The sequence below is a fragment of the Lissotriton vulgaris genome, chromosome 6 (genome assembly GCF_964263255.1).
Source record: "Lissotriton vulgaris chromosome 6, aLisVul1.2, whole genome shotgun sequence".
In the NCBI taxonomy this organism is placed as follows: domain Eukaryota; kingdom Metazoa; phylum Chordata; class Amphibia; order Caudata; family Salamandridae; genus Lissotriton; species Lissotriton vulgaris.
Genome location: NC_141694.1, coordinates 360,655,136 through 360,675,566, shown reverse-complemented (window position 1 = coordinate 360,675,566; position 20,431 = coordinate 360,655,136). Strand labels below are relative to the sequence as shown.

The window sequence follows — 20,431 nt, the reverse complement described above, 5'->3', positions numbered from 1 at the left end:
CGAGTACAGGCCTCACCTGCCTTCCTATATCATTCTCCGGAAATCTGAAATGTGGGCTTTCAATGGAGCAAGCCAGCCGTCCATGAAAGCAGGTTTTGACCCTGCTCAAGTTTATGAATAAACAATGGTTATTCCATTTGCTCTCTTGGTGACCACTTTACCCACACAGTGCCAGGGGCAGCGGGAGATCGCATAGCGCGATTTTGCCCAAAACTGAGATCATAGCGCTCTACATAGGGCGGGATGCTTTCATGGTGTGACCCCCCCCCCCCCCTTTTTTTGCTATAGAGTAAAGGTTGGGAACAAAAGGGGTTAGGTCCTTTATGTGGTGAGGGCTAGACCTAATATCAATAGTGAACAAGACAAAGTACCCAAACCACAGTGACTCAATACGATTTTTTTGATACAGGGTAAGAAACCAATTTATTGTCGCTTCCCTAGACACCATTATTTTGTGTCAATCATTTTGTATTTTTTATATTTTCAAAGAACTGCTGACAGAAAAAGACATTGATTGTAAATATTTACAAGGCTAAACAAACTTTAACAAACATTAAAGACAAAGACTATTTACACATTTAGAAACCATTATTTCACACATTAGAAAGTATTCTCACATCAGACATTAAATAAAACAATTATTGAAAAAATAATACAAACAATTTTATCACAAGCAACAAAAAAATTGCAAACACTGAATGAGAGAAACTAGGGGTTGGGAGGATAGAATATAAGTAATTAAATGACTTATATATATTTTAATGCTGGACTAGCCGGTCCTAGCTTTTGTACAACAATGATACTTTGTATCTCCCAAACAACACTGCCGACGCGTTTATAGACCAGACTGGAGTCACTGGTCTGTCATCAGGGCTGTATGTGTCTTGTATCTGTAGGATACAAAAGCAATGTTTTCTTAGTCTAGTGTGTGGGCTCCTTATTACCATGAAGTAGCTATAATGACGGTGTGCGCTACATACCAAGGCTGCTCAATGTAGAATTTCAGAGGGGGTCTTTTGGAGGTCCGTTTAAATGAATAGCGTGGCCGAACAGAGAAGCCTAGAAAGATTTTAAGGATGTTTTTTAATTACATGATTGATTCATTCATTATGCTAGTGGCTGAGTCAGTTTGGGGAAGTGAAAGCGTACCTTTTACTTTGGGTGGTGCCGAGTGCTGGCAGGATCCATTAGGAGCGGCGTAACCATCAATTTTGATTCTGAGATATGGGAGAGATTGACATTCAGAGTCTTGGCGGCGTGCAAATGGTCTTTCCCACTCGCTTGGACTATTCAAAGAAAGGTTGCCTACCTTGATTTGATCTCTCGTTTGCGCATGAAAAGGGTTGTTAATTTCAGCGTTCTAAAGGGAAAAACAAAGGGTGATCTTAGTGGGATGTTCTTGCTAGTTCAGCGCTAGGCGAGCACGTGTTAGTGCAGATGGGGCAAATGCTGCTGCTGCTCTGTGCTGCTGGATTCGAATTTCTCTCCAAAAATATGGCCGCCGCCATTTCCTGTTTGTTATATATGCAGAAACTGTGCTGATGGATTATGGGGCATGTAGTCCCATAAATCGCAATTACTTAAAAAATGTTTTTGTTATTGTCAGAAAAATCATGAGTGGGTGCTGGGCATATTATCGCCAACACCTTATCGTAGTTTGGAAGTAATGGCTACATCACTCCCAAATATTTGATGTATTGTTTGTTTTATAGCAAAGAATGTCTCTGCTAGGATGTGCTAGCGTTTTGGGTGGCTTCTCGGGGCCAGGCACCTATTCTCATGAGATAGAGGACCAAGACCAGCGGGCAAACCAGGGATGTCTAACCGGTGCAAATCAGGACAGATGTAATTAGATATGCGCTATCTCAGACAGGTTATTCAAACCAGTCTGTGCACTGTTAAATTTTAAAATCAGATACGCTTCTTTTTGTAACAGAACGCGCTCGACGTGGTGGCATTTTGACCTGGAATTCATAGTGTACAGAACAGACCATTTGAATTCTTGTTCATTGTGGGACTTCTCACAGAAATGCTCCACCATTGGAGCAAACAAGTGGGGAGGGTGAAAATCACCCTCCACTCCCTGGCGGCACTGCATTTCTGTGATAATTCCAACCGTTCTTAATCAATTTTATCCTTGTTTTAACAATATTCTTTCACCATTGGAGCAGGCATCACCTTTTTCTTAATTCGCAATCGGTGCTGGCTTATTCTTTGGTTGACTTGCTGACTGGTTTTTCCAATGTAAATTAATTGGCACGGACATAGAATCATGTACACAACGTTCTTTGTTCTGCAATTAGAAAATTCTTTGTGCTTCCACTTGAACGCATGATGTACAAACTCGTCGCCTTCTATTGTGCTGGAGCAGGCGACGCAGTTACCACACTTGTGGTGGCCCTCGATAGGCTTGAGATTCCATTGCGCCAATAAGTCGCTCTTGGGCTTAGGAATAACCACATCAGCTCAGATGAGCTCCTGGCCAATGCTGCGATTTTTTCTGTAGGCAAAAATGGGTTTGGGGAACGGGCAGCTCACCCCCTCCAACAAATGCCAATTCCTTAATACAGCCTGTCTTAGTTTGTGTGTGTTCGGGCAGAAGGTGGTTACGCACATGAGTTTCTCCAAAGGTGCGCGCTGTTTGGTTTGTAATAAACATTCTCTAGGCGTATATTTGGCACGCTTAAGAGAATGTTTTAGGAGCTTCCGTGGATAACCACGCTCTTGCATATCACAGCAAAATGCTTGAGCAAGGGACTCACATCTGAGCATACCCTTCCACGCTTATGGTGGATCAAGCCCTGATCTGTTGACTGGGTACGAGTATTCTGCTTAATTCAGATGCTCTGTCCATCCCCACCCCCTTTTTCTGAATCGTTTTGTCCACCATAAGCGTGGTAGGGTATGCTCAGACATGAGTCCCTTGCTCACTGCACCAGATTCAAGCAAGCCGGGCCGAAGACGGCTGTAATGCCAGAAACTGGTCCCCGGAAGCTTGTTTCCTTTCCAGTAAAAGAATTGGCTTGGTAGTTTGGTCTGCCCTGTTCCCATGATGCACTGGGCCAGTGACAGACTAATTTGCCTGTAGCCAGGTTCTGAGCTGGGATGGTGCAGTGAGCTAAAAAACGGTGATGGATCAAGCCCTGATCTGTTGACTGGGTACGAGTATTCTGCTTAATTCAGATGCTCTGTCCATCACCACCCCCTTTTTCTGAATCGTTTTGTCCACCATAAGCGTGGTAGGGTATGCTCAGACATGAGTCCCTTGCTCACTGCACCATCAGGATTCAAGCAAGCCGGGCCGAAGACGGCTGTAATGCCAGAAACCGGTCCCCGGAAGCTTGTTTCCTTTCCAGTAAAAGAATTGGCTTGGCAGTTTGGTCTGCCCTGTTCCCATGATGCACTGGACCAGGGACAGACTAATTTGCATGTAGCCAAGTTCTGAGCTGGGATGGTGCAGTGAGCTAAAAAACGGTGATGGATCAAGCCCTGATCTGTTGACTGGGTACAAGTATTCTGCTTAATTCAGATGCTCTGCCCATCACCATCCCCTTTTTCTGAATAATTGAAAATGGAGGCAATAGAATTTTGCCGTAAAATCAGACTGAAGGCGTTTTTCGCCAATGCTCCATTAACCTCTAGTGTAGAAACAACTGGTTTGAGGAACAAATCTACTTTTGTTCCTTACACTAATATCCCACAACAGGTTCAAGCCTTCGAACAGACATTACTGTCTTCCATCACCAAGATGGAGAAAGCCAAGACCTTTACCAAACAAAATATGAGTAAAACAGAGAGACATAATAGGTTCGCTCAAAAATGACCCTTCCATAGTGATTAAACCGGCGGACAAGGGCGGGGCGATAGTCATCTGGCCCTGTCCTATGTACCTGTCAGAGGGTGGGAAGCAAGTCAACAATACCATCTGGTACCGCGCACTAACAGAGGACCCCACAAAGGACATCCAGGGACAAATTGCAAGAGTCTTGGACTCCGGCAAAGAAAGTGGTTTCCTGGGCAATGAGGAGTATGATTACCTCTTAAAGAAGTGCCCTAGGATCCCTGTCCTCTATCTTCTTCCGAAGATACATAAGAGCTTGACAGAGCCCCCCCGGACGTCCCATCGTGTCGGGCTGTGACTCCTGTTTAGAGCCGATAGCGCAATATGTGGATTTCTTTCTAAAGCCATTTGTGTGCCAGGTTAAATCTTATTTGCGTGACACAACCGACTGTTTGAACAAAGTCGAAGGTACCATCTTTGATCCGCAATCGCAAATCATGGTTACAATGGACGTTACGTCCTTGTATACCCAAATCCCCCAGGAAGAAGCCCTAGAAGTCATGCAGTTATATCTGGACATGAGAGAAAGACCACATCGGGTTCCGACTGCCTTCATTTTAGAATTGGCAGCAATAGCACTGAAGAGAGATTACTTCACCTTTAACGGTCAGTTCTACATGAAAATGAAAGGGCACCGCCATGGGATGTCCTTATGCCCCAGAAATGGCGGTGCTCTTCATGGCGCAGTATGAAGAAAGGTTTGTGGACATGAATAATCCCTTTAAACATCAAATACTACAATGGTACAGGTACATAGACGAAGTCTGGCTCCTGTGGCAGGGGAGCCAGACCGATTTAATGGCCTTTCACAGATGGCTTAACACTAGGCACAGAGATATAAAATTCTCGATAGAAAATAGCCCTAGCCGGATGACTTTTTTGGATATTGAAATAAGGTGTGTGGACGGTCGGTTGGTTTCATCATTGTTCAGGAAAGACACCGACAGAAACACAATTTTACACCACAGGAGTGCACATCCCTGCAGTCTAAAAGCTAATTTACCCTATGGGCAATTATTAAGAATAAGACGGAATTGCTCAGAAATACAAGACTATCAGCTGCATGCCCAAGCATTTTGCTGTGATATGCAAGAGCGTGGTTATCCACGGAAGCTCCACAAACATTCTCTTAAGCATGCCAAATATATGCCTAGAGAATGTTTATTACAAACCAAACAGCGCGCACCTTTGGAGAAACTCGTGTGCGTCACCACCTTCTGCCCGGACACACACAAACTAAGACAGGCTGTATTAAGGAATTGGTATTTGTTGGAGGGGTTGAGCTGCCCGTTCCCCAAACCCATTTTTGCCTACAGAAAAAATCGCGGCATTGGCCAGGAACTCATCCGAGCTGATGTGGTTATTCCTAAGCCCAAGAGCGACTTATTGGCGCAATGGAATCTCAAGCCTATCGAGGGCCACCACAAGTGTGGTAACTGCGTCGCCTGCTCCAGCACAATAGAAGGCGACGAGTTTGTACATCTTGCGATCAAGTGGAAGCACAAAGAATTTTCTAATTGCAGAACAAAGAACGTTGTGTACATGATTCTATGTCCGTGCCAATTAATTTACATTGGAAAAACCAGTCAGCAAGTCAACCAAAGAATAAGCCAGCACCGATAGCGAATTAAGAAAAAGGTGATGTCTGCTCCAATGGTGGAGCATTTCTGTGAGAAGTCCCACAATGAACAAGAATTCAAATGGTCTGTTCTGTACACTATGAATTCCAGATCAAAATGCCACGATGTCGAGCGCGTTCTGTTACAAAAAGAAGCGTATCTGATTTTAAAATTTAACAGTGCACAGACTGGTTTGAATAACCTGTCTGAGATAGCGCATATCTAATTACATCTGTCCTGATTTGCACCGGTTAGACATCCCTGGTTTGCCCGCTGGTCTTGGTCCTCTATCTCATGAGAAGAGGTCCCTGGCCCCAAGAAGCCACCCAAAACGCTAGCACATCCTAGCAGAGTCATTCTTTGCTTTAAAACAAACAATACATCAAATATTTAGGAGTGATGTAGCCATTACTTCCAAACTACGATAAGGTGTTGACGATAATATGCCCAGCACCCACTCATGATTTTTCTGACAATAACAATTTTTTTTTAAAGTAATTACGATTTATGGGACTACATGCCCCATAATGCATCAGCACAGTTTCTGCATATATAACAAACAGGAAATGGCGGCGGCCATCTTTATTGAGAGAAATTCGAATCCAGCAGCACAGAGCAGCAGCTCCAGCTACAGGTTTTTGCCCCATATGCACTAACACGCGCTCGCCTAGCGCTGAACTAGCAAGAACATCCCACTAAGATCTCGCTTTGTTTTTCCCTTTAGAACGCTGAAATTAATAACCCCTTTCATGCGCAAACGAGAGATCAAATCAAGGTAGGCAACCTTCCTTTGAATTGTCCAAGCAAGTGGGAAAGACCATTTGCACGCCGCCAAGCCTCTGAATGTCAATCTCTCCCATATCTCAGAATCAAAATTGATGGTTACGCCGCTCCTAATGGATCCTGCCAGCACTCGGCACCACCCAAAGTAAAAGGTACGCTTTCACTTCCCCAAACTGACTCAGCCACTAGCATAATGAATGAATCAATCATGTAATTAAAAAACATCCTTAAAATCTTTCTAGGCTTCTCTTTCGGCCACGCTATTCATTTAAACGACCTCCAAAAGACCCCCTCTGAAATTCTACATTGAGCAGCCTTGGTATGTAGCGCACACCGTCATTATCGCTACTTCATGGTAATAAGGAGCCCACACACTAGACTAAGCAAAACATTGCTTTTGTATCCTACAGATACAAGACACATACAGCCCTGATGACAGACCAGTGACTGTCTGGTCTAGAAATGCGTCGGCAGTGTTTGGGAGATACAAAGTATCATTGTTGTACAAAAGCTAGGACCGGCTGGTCCAGCATTAACATATATATAAGTTATTTAATTACTTATATTCTATCCTCCCAACCCCTAGTTTCTCTCAATCAGTGTTTGCAATTTTTTTGTTGTTTGTGATAAAAATGTTTGTATTATTTTTTCAATAATTGTTTTATTTAATGTCTGATGTGAGAATACTTTCTAATGTGTGACATAATGGTTTCTAAATGTGTAAATAGTCTTTGCCTTTAATGTTTGTTAAAGTTTGTTAAGCCTTGTAAATATTTGCAATCAATGTCTTTTTCTGTCAGCAATTCTTTGTAAATATAAGAAATACAAAATGATTGACACAAAATAATGGTGTCTAGGGATCGACAATAAATTGGTTTCTTACCCTGTATCAAAAAAATCGTATTGAGTCACTGTGGTTTGGGTACTTTGTGTTGTTCACTATAGAGTAAAGATTGGCGTGTGAACATTAAGGCTATTGTGAATACTTCATCAAAGCTGCCTTGTTCTCGGTCTCTCTCCAGTTCGCAAATTCTAAAAATCTGAGCGCTATGTGCTTCGGGGAGTTAAAACTCCTTCAACTATAGTTGTTATATATCCCCTTGTACTACTAGTACTTTTGTGAAGTTTGTAGTATGAGCACATCACACTTATTCGATAAATCGTGCACGTGTTCATTGATGTGTTCGCCAGCCCTGGCCATAACACCAGATCCTCTTAATAAATAGCAGGCTTTCCTATCCTTTTATTAAACTTTGACGTGTCTGCATTTTTTGTTTGTTTTGGAAGGCACAGAGTGCTCTCACCGGGACTGGAACCACGATCCCCAGTTTCAAAGTCCCCAGCCTTGCAAGTTATGCCACATAGTCTCTCCAGCCTCCTTCAAATGCAATTCAACTACACAATAAGTTGCAACCTGACTGTATTGCATAGTCCGTTCATTCTTCAACTGGCCAGAATCTACAGTTGACCCCAGGCTATTCCCAGCCCCACACGCATGTGCCGCAGTTTCATAGAGTGCTTGTGGGCCTCGCCCCAGCAGCAGCCCGATCCGATCGTAATTTCCGGGATCCCCACCCTTGTCTGCGCCCGCTCCCGCCTTCTTGTAGCTAGCGCACAAACCCACCTTGCCACCACTGCTGTCCCGCTTTGCCCGGTTCGTAGCCAGAGCTGAGAGCCTCCTCTGCCGATGTCTTGGAAAGCTGGGGGTTATGCCTCGTGCCTCCGGTCCTGAGCTCCGATGTCTGGGATGGGCGGGGGGTCCTGCATCGAGCCTCCGGTCCTGAGCTCCAATGTCTGGGAGAGCTGGGAGTCATGCCTCGGGCCTCCGGTCCTGAGCTCCGATGTCTGGGAGGGCTGGTGATCCTGCATTGAGCCTCCGGTCCTGAGCTTCAATGTCTGGGAGAGCTGGGGGTCATGCATCGAACTTTTGATAACGTCTCGCCGTGGCCCCCCAAGTTCTGTCAGTGTTCCCGTTAGCTAGTGGGGGTAACCACCGTGGGGGATGGCTCGATCCTTGGAGACTTGGGAGTGTAGCGCTGTGGCGGACCCGATGACTCGACAACAATTACTTTCTGCCGCCACTTAGCCTCAAACTCAGTTCCATAGCTCCAAAATGGGCAGCATTTGCCCCAATGCCACGCACTTAAAAATTGTTGGTGTCCCGGCACTGACCCTGGAGTCTCTGGCACCTCCTCAGTGTGGCGCCCCAGCGGAGGGCACCAGGACACCTCCCAAAGTAGGTGCCCACATATCTCAGTACGAGGGCATGATCTGACCCTATTGTGGCTAGACCTTGAGAGCTGAGCCTTACACCACAGTGGGGCCCGGGATCATAGGTCCATCCACGCCGTAAGTCTGTGTTCGCCAAATCCACTGCACAGACTGGCCTCACCGACCCGACGCCCTGCTGGGGCGTGGTGCAGGAGGATGTTTTACCATGCTGTTGGGGCCAGGGGATTGTGTCGGGCCTAGGCCCACCAGTGTGTTGGAGGGTGCGCCGACTTTGCTCCCCTCCCCCTCCCAGTGAAGTACCTTGGCGGGCGGGGAACGCAAGGGGCATGAGGACTAGTGGGACCTCTGAGGCTCACCAGTGCCAGCCTTATCTGATAGGACCCACAGCCTAGTATTGACTTCAGGGATTACCCGCATCCGCCTGACTGAGTGGTCCTGTAGATAGTGCCCAGGGAATACACCGTGCGGGGGACCCTCCCTTGAGGTGGACTAAGCGAGACCTGGGGACCATACGGGACCAGCACCGGGGGTCATATCAGGCCGGGACCTGACAAGGCGCAGGGAAAAGCCACTGGTGGATCTAGAAGCCCTCTCTTTCTTCATTGTAAGTGACTGTGACCATCGGGGATGGCTCAGAGTCGACCAAGCTGGGACAGGAGTTAGGGGCTGGGCTCCTATTCACCCACCCAACCTAAAGCTGCAGGAGCAGAAGCATGAATGGGGGGTCCGCGTGAGCTTTACGCCTGCAGCAAATTCCACAACGTTCACCACTCGCCAACATATGCAGACAGCCCAACAGCTAGCCATGGGCCGACTACGATCTACCTCTCTGCAGGTGCCAGCACGCTCCAAGAGGCCACAACAGCCGCAAACATTGCAGACCACCTTGGCCCAGCACCAATCATATCACTATCATGAGAAGATTGACACAGTTCCGAGTGCTGTTGAGAAGCTGGGCGCAACGATGAAATTTCATTCTGCAATTTAAGCGAAAATTACCAAAGTAGCCATAGACTTCACACTGCTGCATGCCGATCACAAGAAGCTAGCTGACAAGGTGCAGACTCAAGAGATACTAGCCCGAACGCATCTAAAGTGATGAATCTCATAGCCAGAGTCCAGACACTCAAAGGAGCTGCTGGACAACGCTGAAGGCCGATCACAGCGCAATAATATACGGTTATTAGGCTTGACAGAAGATTTGGATGGCCTGAACCCAGTACCTTACCCAGAGCAGTGGATAAAGACCTTTATGCTGGAAGGTACATTGTCCCCCCAGTTCATTGTTGAGCGGGTGCATTGAGTTCCACCTCTTTTGATCCATCTCCTCAATTTCACGGACAAAGACGCTATCCTGCAGGAGACAAAGTCCTCAAACACAAAAGTTGGTAACGGCCATGTCATGTTCTTTCCGGACTATACCGCACTGGTCCAGCTGCGCAGGAACTCCTTTCAATCAGTAAAGAAACATCTTCAGGAACTAAGCATGAGATATTCCCTCCTGTTCCCCGCCCGCCTTCACGTGGTAGTGGACGGCACCACTCACTTCTTCGAGTGGCCCGCAGACACTTCGTCCTGGCTGGAGGAGCAGGGGTTATCTGCCGGCCTTCCAGAGCTGGGAGCCAGGGCGAAGGCTCAACAAACCAGGTGACATCAGAAGTGCAGCAAACACCAGAAAGCAGTGTCACCGGCTTCGCAGACCACGCCAACTTGGAGCAAATCATCATGGAACGACGAAGGCCCTTACAGGTAACGGCAACACTGGGTGACACTGGGGGACCCTTCTCACTGTTCGGACCCGTATACCGATTCCAAGCAGTCCATGTCAGAAGATGTGCAGCCACAGTCGTGGCCACAAACTGACAGACACAATATCACTGTTGTGATAGGGAATATATGCTGAACCAAAATAGAATTAAAAACGAAGATCAAAGAATGGAAAAAAAAATTTCGGGAGCCAGTTTAGTGAAAGGAGTAATCAAATTAAGAATATTCTCAATAAAAATTGGATAATACTTAATGACGGCCAAGAAGTAAAACTGGAAAGGCCCCTTTTTACTTACAGAAAAAATAAAAATATCAGAAATAGCCTTGTCAGCACTTACAGGGAGACAAACGGTATAATGCAGAATACATTATACAGTACAAGAGCAATTGGAAAGAACAGATGTGGCACATGTTCAATATGTGAACATTGTATAGTTGCCAAGAGTATTATTCTTAATGGACAAGAAGTTAAAAGTAAGAGTCTGAATAACGGTTGCAGCAAGAATCTTGTTACCCTCTAATCTGTCCATGCGGACTCGGTTATGTGGGGGAAACAACTAGGGAATTAAGACTTAGGGTTCTGGAACATAAATTTGCATTGAGAACATGGAAAGAAAATACCCCATTGACTGAGCATTTTATAGAACCAGGACATGGTTATGATGATCTAAAATGGTTTATTCTAGAGAAGATTTCAGGGAATATGAGAGGAGGAGATCTAGAGAAAAAAAGAAAACTCAGAGAACAGTGGTTCATCTGTAGGTTCAACACGGTCTGTAAAGGGTTAAATAGTAGAGAGGACTGGATGTCCTTTATTACCTAAAATGAAGACAACAAAAGTCTTGATAATATGCCAAAAAATAGAACCACTACATTTAGTGGAACAAAGGTAATATGGGGAGAAATTGGAACCACTATGACCAATGAACTCTCGGTACCACTGAAAGAAGACAGAGTAGAGTTACAAGAATATTGTCCCACTGTGATCTGTTAGTTATTTATGATGATAGGGGCATGTTTAACACTCTAGGTGTGCTAACATCAAGTAACAATTACTGTATAGATGATGCCAATTATGAGAGCATCATAATGAACTCTATAACCCGAGATTAAGGAAATACCTGCACAATGCGACGAAAGACCGCACAATTATACGATTTGGCCAGATGGTTTGCTGAAGAATAGGAGTATAACGCTAGCTAAAGGGTCTCTATTGTAATTCCCTAAATAAAGATTTGGAGCTTGAAAAAAGAATAGGAGCTTCAACATCCCGGCAACGATAGCGGGAGGTTGTCTAGGCAACGATATACGCAATGTGATACAAGAGCGTACAACCATGTGACTTGGTCACACGGCTTGTTGGAAGGAGGAGCATAGCGGTAGTAAAAAGGCCTCCATCGCGCAAGTACAGTTTGGACGTGCCAAACGAGGACGCTGTATTGACTGGAGGTAAGCGTTTATTGCGAGGAGTGGGAAATGGCTAGCAGAGCTGGAAGTTAATATAACAAAGCTCTGCATGGCTCGAGTAAAGGATAGTCTAAAGTTGAAGACAAGATAGAACGGGAAGGGAAGAACAAACGGTAATATACATAGTGTGCCTACCAGGTGCAAGTCGCCCCCTTCCCATAAAAGACATGAAACAGGTTGTTGTTGTTCACCGCGTAGTCTTTTATTTATTAAACTTCAAGCAGTGTCATTAATCCTTTATTTATCTTGATTAAGGTTTAAGGTAAATCTTTAAAATGACTTGCTTATCAACACAACATAATTAAATACTCTCAAAGTTATAGATTGTCATTATATTTAGACCCCGCTCTCCAAGGGGCCTTTTTTGCTTGTCCTTTGGGCTGTGCCAGCAGGCCACAACCAAGATAGCCTGCTCTCCTTAAGTTGACCGCCCTCCGGTCAACAGAGCCGCAGGTAAATAATCTGCCACTACTTGTGACAAACATACTGGGGTATGCCCCCTCCAATGTTTATAAACCGACACCCCGTCATCACGGGTAGGGCAGGAGTGGTCAGGACCACCAGCAGGTCAGTCCCCCCTCTCCCGCCAGCCCAGAGTCCCACAACGACTGCTTGCCCTTTTCCATGGGCAGCCAGTCCATACCAAAAGGGGAAGTCCACACCCTTTTCTTGCCTGGGACCCCGCCACAGGGCGAGTAGCTTACTGGCGCGCTCGCCCTCCCCCCGACCTAAAAACCTTCGTTGCTGGGTGCCACTTCGCACCACTCCCTGTTCATGTATCAATTCATAGCTGATGGCACGCAGGGCCTCCCAACAGTAACGTAGAAGGTAGACAGTTGATAAATTAACTTCAGGCTGGCTGCAACTTCTTGCAGTGACATGCCTTCCTTGTCAAGCTACCTGGCAATACTGATCCTCTGATAAAATCATAGATGATTGCAAGCTTGGGGAGCATCTGGGAATTCTATGTTCTAGGGGGTTACTTTACTCCATTATCAAATATGATGCCCAAGGAAAGATGATGCAGAGAATGAATAATGTGAAGCATACCCCGCGGCTGACGGAGCCTAATCTTAGCTAATGGGGTATTGCAGTAAATGTAACATCCGACACTTAGTAACTGCGGGTGGTCACATTAAGAACATCATATCTAAATGAACGCATACTTCACCTCCTTACAATGTGAACGCCTTAACCATGAACCTATAAGCTGCTTTGGTAAATTATCTGATTAACATCAATTATTCATGGTAATGACATACCATGATTATTAACACCAATTATTCATAGTAATGACATACAATCTTAATACCACCTAAAGGAGTGGGAAACAAATTAACCATTTCTTCCCGGAAATGAGGTTATCCGTTATTAAGACTAAGGTAACGTAGAGCTAATCTATTGGTAAAAGAGCCATGAAACCAGATGTCCGCGACCTTTTGCGCTTTTTCACCGTTAGGGCATATAGCCCATAATCACATCGGTCCAACATTTGAAACACCATGCCTAAACCTTTCACGGTCGTGTGACCTGGACGCTTCCAGAGAGGCACGTTTGTTTTGGCAGAAAGTGGCAACTTTCTACATGTTCGGCTTTTTACAATGACCTGGGATGTGGGCTGGATACTAACACGTGGTTGGGATTAATTCAGGCCTTCTTCACATCACTTTTTGTGTACATTATTTAAATTATTCACTATCCAAGACACCGGAGAAAAGAAAGATGCGTAAAGGACCACCCGAAGAGGAGCTTAGAAATGTTACACCCTGCAGTAAATGCTTCCTTTACCTTTACTATACAAGGTTTGCTTTACATGGTTTAACCTACCTTTGTTGTGCATGCAATCGCTGTGTACTAAGGAAACTAATAAGTAACGACAATGGGCCAGTTGCATGTATGTCAATTTTCCTGTTTAAAAGGGGGAAATGCAACACCTATACCGCATATTAATTGTACTCATGACGTCAAGATTTATAAGAATACCTTGTTAAGGATGTCTGGTCTAACAGATTACGTAAGTCATTGCAATACTAACCATGCAACTGGCGAAGATCCGGTACTTGGTCCTTTAAGAAATTGTTTACCAGTTTATAATGAACGGGATAGCCCTGGGCCTATGGGTACTTAATGCGGAAAGGTACATTACCCGCTTGAAACCCACCCATATAATAACAGCATTTAAGAACATTGTTTGAAATATTAAGAAAAGGTCTAGTGTAATGTTTACCAAGTATTTTTTGTTAATGGAAGCCATCTGGATTTGAGTCCCTCCGGAAGAGCTAATAGAGCAAAAGCATCAGGTCACGATATGCGACATAAACTGATTTGTTGAGGAAAATTGCAGGCCTATTCTATACACTGCTTCCAAAATAAGCCTAACTGCTCTGTGCCAAGCTACAATAGGGTGAGTGCAGGTTAATTTTTTAGTTACCTGCCTTTAAACTGACTAGGATTATGGATGCTGCTTGGCAAGGGCTCAGCTCCCAGACGAGAAACACCCATTACTCCATTGGCATTCTATATTTGTAAACTCTTTGAAATAATTGTTTATCAATTATGAACATCACTGTATACAAATACTTACACATAAATACGTAATCATTCTATCTTAGCGCCCGTTCTCCAGGGGGCCTTTGTTTAACCTCCGGGCTGTGCCAGCAGGCCACAACCAAGATAGATAGCCTGCTCTCCTGAAATTAAAATGCCCTCAGATTAACAGAGCCGCAGGTAAATAATCCATAACTGCCACCACCTGTGGTAACCAACTGCTTCCCGGGTAGGGGAGGGAATCCAGGACCACCAGCAGGTCAGCCCCAAATTTCCCGCCAGCCCGGAGCCCAGATGACTTATAAGAAGATAGGTGAATACTACCTGGGTGAAATTATGTTGGTACTAATATTACATGCCACTTGACCATACTCAGGCGTAACTCCTGATTTCTGAAGCCAAAATTTTATTTAATTTGCCTCTCCTTTCATAGAAATTAATTGTTTCCATTTTAACATGTTGGCATATATGAAATATCGCATTATGGTGCATGTAATGAAGCCATAAGCCATGATTCCTTTGCAAACTCCACAACCGAATATTCACACTTACTCTGAAAATATATGACCAAATTTTGGGCGTTCAGTGTCACATACAGCACCCCTTTTTAGCAACCATGAACGCCGTTAATAAACAATTTGCTGTTTTAACCAACGAAACGCAGTTTACTTTTAATTAGTTGCTTTCTGCGTTTTTCCCTTTTTCGTGATTCCTAGGGAGACTGAGAAAACTGTAGAGAAGTATCTATTTCGCCAGTAGCTCTTAAAAGAAATTCTTTAGGGAACAGCTGTTCGACAGGGAGGTTGGCAATTCACTTCAAATTGTATTTAATTGCAAATACACCATTTCATGTATTATGTTCCAAACCTCTATCTATCTTCAGTATGTTCGTGGAACGGCGGAAGTCGCTCCGCGAGGAATTGTTCAACGGTATCTAAAGCCAGCCAGCATTACTCTAATTGATCGCAAGGTGTTATTAATTGTTTGAAGGCTAAGAAAGATCTTGCTTATGTTGAAGCTTTACACATGCATCGAAGTTGACAATGTATATTTTCGTGTGATGCAACTTGTTGAGAAGCACTATATAAATTAAGGTCTTATGTTGTTCATAACTGAAGGATAAACGAAAATGAATTCTCTTACTAAGCACATACTCATTTATAAATGCAGCTCATTACGTGGACGTGCACTCAAGTGAAGTAGTCCAAGTTCTGCTAGCTTTCATTGCGTGCATGCTTGAGCCGTCCGTTGTGCGACATGAAAAGGCAGGAGATATCGTATGAAAGGATTGAAATTAAAGTTATTATGCAATTTTTCTGGCCAACATATGCATTTGGATGCGCTCGGCTTTTAGCAGGCTTCCAACCCGTCCTCAGATTGCATCCTTTTGAATTAAAATTAGCACTATAAATCGAGTCATTGAAATTGTAGTTTCCAGCATGAGCCGGCATGACCAAAATTATTTAACACTTTGTTATTTTAAGATCATTGTGTTTAAGAATGAAAACACCCAGGGTGTTTGTGGGTTTTCTATGCTGGTCCGGTTATTTTTTGAGTTCCGTCACCCACTTAAAATGGCCGCACCGGTAAACTGCTGATTCTCTTAAAATGGCCACCCCGTTAGACAACATGCAGCTGATGCTCTAATGCACGTTCCAGCGATGCCGCCGCTTTTCCCTCAGTTTGCTGGTCTCTGAAGACGTCTGAAACTAGCTTTATTTCATTACGCTGAGCACACACTATCAGCCCACACCGTAAAAACAATGCTTCAGTCATACTGGAAAGAAAAACACACTCGATGCAGAGCAGTCAGCTTTTAAGAAGCTGAGCAGAATTCTCTCAATATCATTTAAGGGTATTTAAAGTCTCTTCCTCTTGCGATTGGCCAGCAGGAACCTTAGCCCACGGGAAGGATGTTGTTCCTGAAAACCTGTCTATCTGAAAACGGATGGCAAGTTCCAAGACGTTTTCTTGTTGGATTACTTCTTTATGATTCAAATACCATGTGAACACGTCGGTGTGATTTGCCGCAGGTTTTACCCGTGGCCCTAAATCTGTTTATCAACAATTGCATATTTATCACCACGTGCACCACTGGGGGTTAAACTATTTGCGCCCAACAGCCTTGAAGGCACTGGTTCACGTGGAGTTACTAAAACACTTAGCACCACGCTTCCGTGATCTGCTCTAGTTTATTTATGCTGAAATGCTGAGCCAGATTCATTTGTAATTAACTGGAAGACTGACAGTAATAAAGCTCGTGAAATTTCAATATTCAAAACGTAAATAGGCAATGGTGAAAGAATAGTTATGCCCCGGACTAAGGGCGCCACGCCCCTAGGAGCGGGTGGCGCCGTCAAGATGTGCATTTTGCATAATGCACTGTGCGGACATATGAATTTAGTATGTGCTCACAAAGCTCTCTAAGGCCCGCTGCCGAATTTTTTTGTGCCCTTCCAATACGGGTCATTGGTCCTGGTTTAGTGAAGAAGCCGTTTTATGTAATCTGCAGTATTGATAATATGCATTATTTCACAATATTTTAATGCACATGTAATAGTACTGTTGCATATTTAATACGCACAGTATAATTTCAGGTACAAATCATATGTTGATGCAGCAGGGCGTTTCTGAGATCAAAGCTTGACCTTTCCGTTCATCTGTGCTGGAACGAGAATTAGCCCAGTGGCGGTTCCCCTGCACTAGATATTTATGAGCGCCTTAATCGCTTTGGAAGAATGCTTTCATGAAGCTCGTCCAAAATGCACCCTTGTCTAAACCATAAAACAAATACAGTGACCATTCCAGTGAGCTAATGCCTGGGGCAGTGACTGCAGCTGAGCAGGAGACGTATTGCGCGGATTACAGCAAGCAGAGGGGTTGTTTCTGCAGACACAACTTTAATTGATGGCGTGGCGACGGCGCTTCAGTGCCATTTAAACCGGGCTGAAACGGTGTATTTTAAGTGAAATACGTCCCCAGGGCCAATGGGTGAAAAGGAATGATAGCAGCTCTAAAAAGGCTTATAAACTTACAGTTTCTTTGCAACATTATAATGTTCCAGCATTTCCTTTCTTTTTTGCATCAGTATCTCCTAAAATGTGACCTAAAAGAACAAGCATATTTTATGCACATAGCTCCCTCGAACCGGCAGTCTCAAAACTCACTGCCTAATACTGAACCTCTAGGCTATTCCCTAGGGGTGCTGAAAGAAGTGTAACGTGTTTGGTAAAAGCTACAGACTTTTATAATTTCCTCAGCCAGCCACATGGGACCCGTTTTCATCCTAAATACATAAAGCCATGATGTGAACTGCCTTAACGTAACTTGCTTGTAACACCCCCGCCCATTACAACAAACCCTGTGTCTAAGCCATGGCCGTAAATGGCCGCCACAGTGTTCATACCCATTGTGCTTCCGCCATTGCCGCCCACGCTGTGATTTCCTTCCGAAGATGCTGGCTGTGTTACCGGACTAGGCTCCTCCGGACCTGGGAATTCCCCCTGACTGCTTTCCTTTTTTCCATGAAGCATTTCCTCGGAGTAAAGAAAAAAGAGGAATCATTAAGTGTTACAGAATCAAACTACTGAACATGTAACTCCGCTGATGTTCGATGAGCATTTTTGTCTATCATAGACACAGACATCTACTAACACTCACCTGACGACTACGCTGTGGGGCCCTCTCCTTTCCCCCGTGCAGCGACTTAGCTACCACCGTAAATCTTCTGCTGGTCTGCTGCCGCCGGAGCTGTCGGGAGAGGACAAAGAGGGTTAGTTCAGCCTCCCCCGGGGCTTTGTACCCTCGGGGGAGGGAAGGCCAGCCCTGCCTCCCTGATGACGTGCTAGCTCTTCCCTGTCCTGGTTGGTTACCGGGTTACCGCCTTGAAGACATTCCTGCTGGCTCTGCCCCCGGATGCCACTAAGGGCACCACGCCTCTAGGTTTGGGTGGCACCGTTCATTTTCAATGTTTGTCTTTTTACATTTTCAGAACCTAGAAGTGAATAAAGGGTGCCTCTTAAAGATGAGTGTGCGTAATAGCCACTACTAGAGAAAGATTTAAAACTACAAAGCATTGGTGGGGCAATCTTGATTTTCAAGCTTTTTTAACAAAGGTAGGCATCATGGTTGGTGTTTTCGAATAACGGCAGTAACAACAGGTGATGTGGCTAAAACAATGTATTTTAATTTCCACAGTCAGAGGTCAGCTACCCAATAGATACGAGTGCCAAGATAGAAGAACAGAATTTTTAAACCTGTGACACACGTCGCTACAAAATCTAGTAAGTAGGGGCTATCGAGGTTATTATCACATATGAGCTTTAAGTGAGCCCAAAACGAGTAGAGATGATTATAATATGCCTTGCCGATCTGTTCCCGCAAAGCAGATTAAACTTAAGAAGAGACACACGGCCACAAATGTGACAGGGTGGGCCACACAAATAGCAACAGAAAGTAAGTGTGCTCTTCTATATCGACATAAGCCTTAGAGGTAGCCTATAGAGAAGCCTGTTATCTTAGCTCACTAATCCAGATGATTGTTTCTCTACTGGTATTATATCAATGTATTTGAACTCAAGATGGTCTATGACCGAAACAAGGAGAAATGAATAGTGAAAAAAGTGTAGAAGTAGTGAGTAGTATGAATGAGAGGGAGGAGAAGAAATGCAGGTATTGGCACAGAATGTTTTTTTTACAAATTTAGAAAAAATTGTTTATATGGAGAAATGTTGATAACTGTTTTTTAACATGGATAACTTTATGGGGAATACTATAGATATGGACAAGACATAATTATGTGTACGAGAAACAGATGTGAATTGTAATATAATTACATCCATTTGTATTTCTAGATTACACAAAGACAGGAATAAAAGTTACAGTCTTGAAAAAGAAGGTGTCATAAGATCAAACCTTCGAAACGCGTCGACACAACCAGTCTTGCCACAAATTTAATTGCTGTACTATCACCTTAGATGGTCACAAAAATGTGGTAACTGATGAGGTGTTTAGAATATAAAAATGTTGAGCAGCATCCAATTGTGGCATCTAATGACAAAGAGTATTGTCTGCACGAACTCTCGTAGGACATTTGGCTTATGTCTAATGTTATTCTGTTTACCCATATGTGATTTTTTATAATGCAAAAGTGACTATGATGTTTGGAACTCATAGAATGTTTTTATGAATTTTTGTTATATTAAATTTCACAATGATTTTTATAAACTTTTAGATATTTTGTGCCAATACTTGGGTGATTTTGAGTGCATTAGTTGCAGGAGGAGGAGATAAAGGAGTGTGTAACATAATTATGCGAATGAGAGTTGAAGAATTGAATTGAACCCAGAGGACACTTTGCATAAAGTGACTCCTAAGCCGCTATGAAGCGAACAGTACTCACCCCCGTAGACTGTGCATCAGATGGCGGTCTGCCGAACTTCACTACCATGCTGCATCCATCCAGCAAGCAGTGAGCCTCTTCGACATCTGCCGGCCTCTAGCAGGGGTCACACCAGCAACAACTCACGAGGGCACAGCAATGAAGCCAGCGCCAGCAACTGCGACTCGTAATCCCACATTGTACTGACATTGTTTGATGCAGAATGTATCTGCACTATGGTTTGGGAGGGCTCCCGTTGGGGAAGTTTCTCAAGTTCTACTGTTTCTCCTTCCCCACCCCGTCTCTTGTACCTTATGTCACAGTATACCCCACATGAGGTTGGGCACTCACACACTTTTCATGCCAACAGGTTGCGGCGCCAGTGGAGGGTGGGACACTGCATTTGGACATCATACACCCCGGTATGATGCACATTAATGTCATAACATGAAATGTGAGGGGCATTAAAACTCCCTCTAAGCACTTTGCCATATACTCATACTGCGTAGAGCCGCTAAAACTGCGCTGCTACAGGAGACACATATCATACAGCTGGAAGCCACTAGACTCTGCAGGCGATAGCGCAGACAAGTGTTTAGTACGAATGTTTCCATCCAGGTGAAGGGGTACACTAATTTTGGTCTGAGCTGGCCCTACATTTATCGCAGAAGAGGTGACCACTGACCCAGAGGGGTGATACACTCTAGTATGAGGTAGGCTCAATGGGTAGTCCATTCTCATAGGGTCCATATATGCACCAAACATAGAGCAGCCAGTCTTCCTGCAAAAACTCTC

The 20,431-nt window shown here is 44.3% G+C and overlaps 1 long non-coding RNA gene across 1 annotated transcript in view; it reads right to left on the bottom strand.

The window, feature by feature from the left end:
* Positions 1-18,017, bottom strand: part of LOC147707335 (uncharacterized) — an 84,050-nt gene extending 66,033 nt beyond the window's left edge. The window contains exons 1-2 of the long non-coding RNA XR_015296613.1: positions 17,917-18,017; positions 17,663-17,792 (exon numbers count right to left, since the gene is read on the bottom strand). This is a non-coding gene — a long non-coding RNA (uncharacterized LOC147707335). The remainder of the gene's footprint in view (positions 1-17,662; positions 17,793-17,916) is intronic.
* Positions 18,018-20,431: the final 2,414 nt, after the last annotated feature.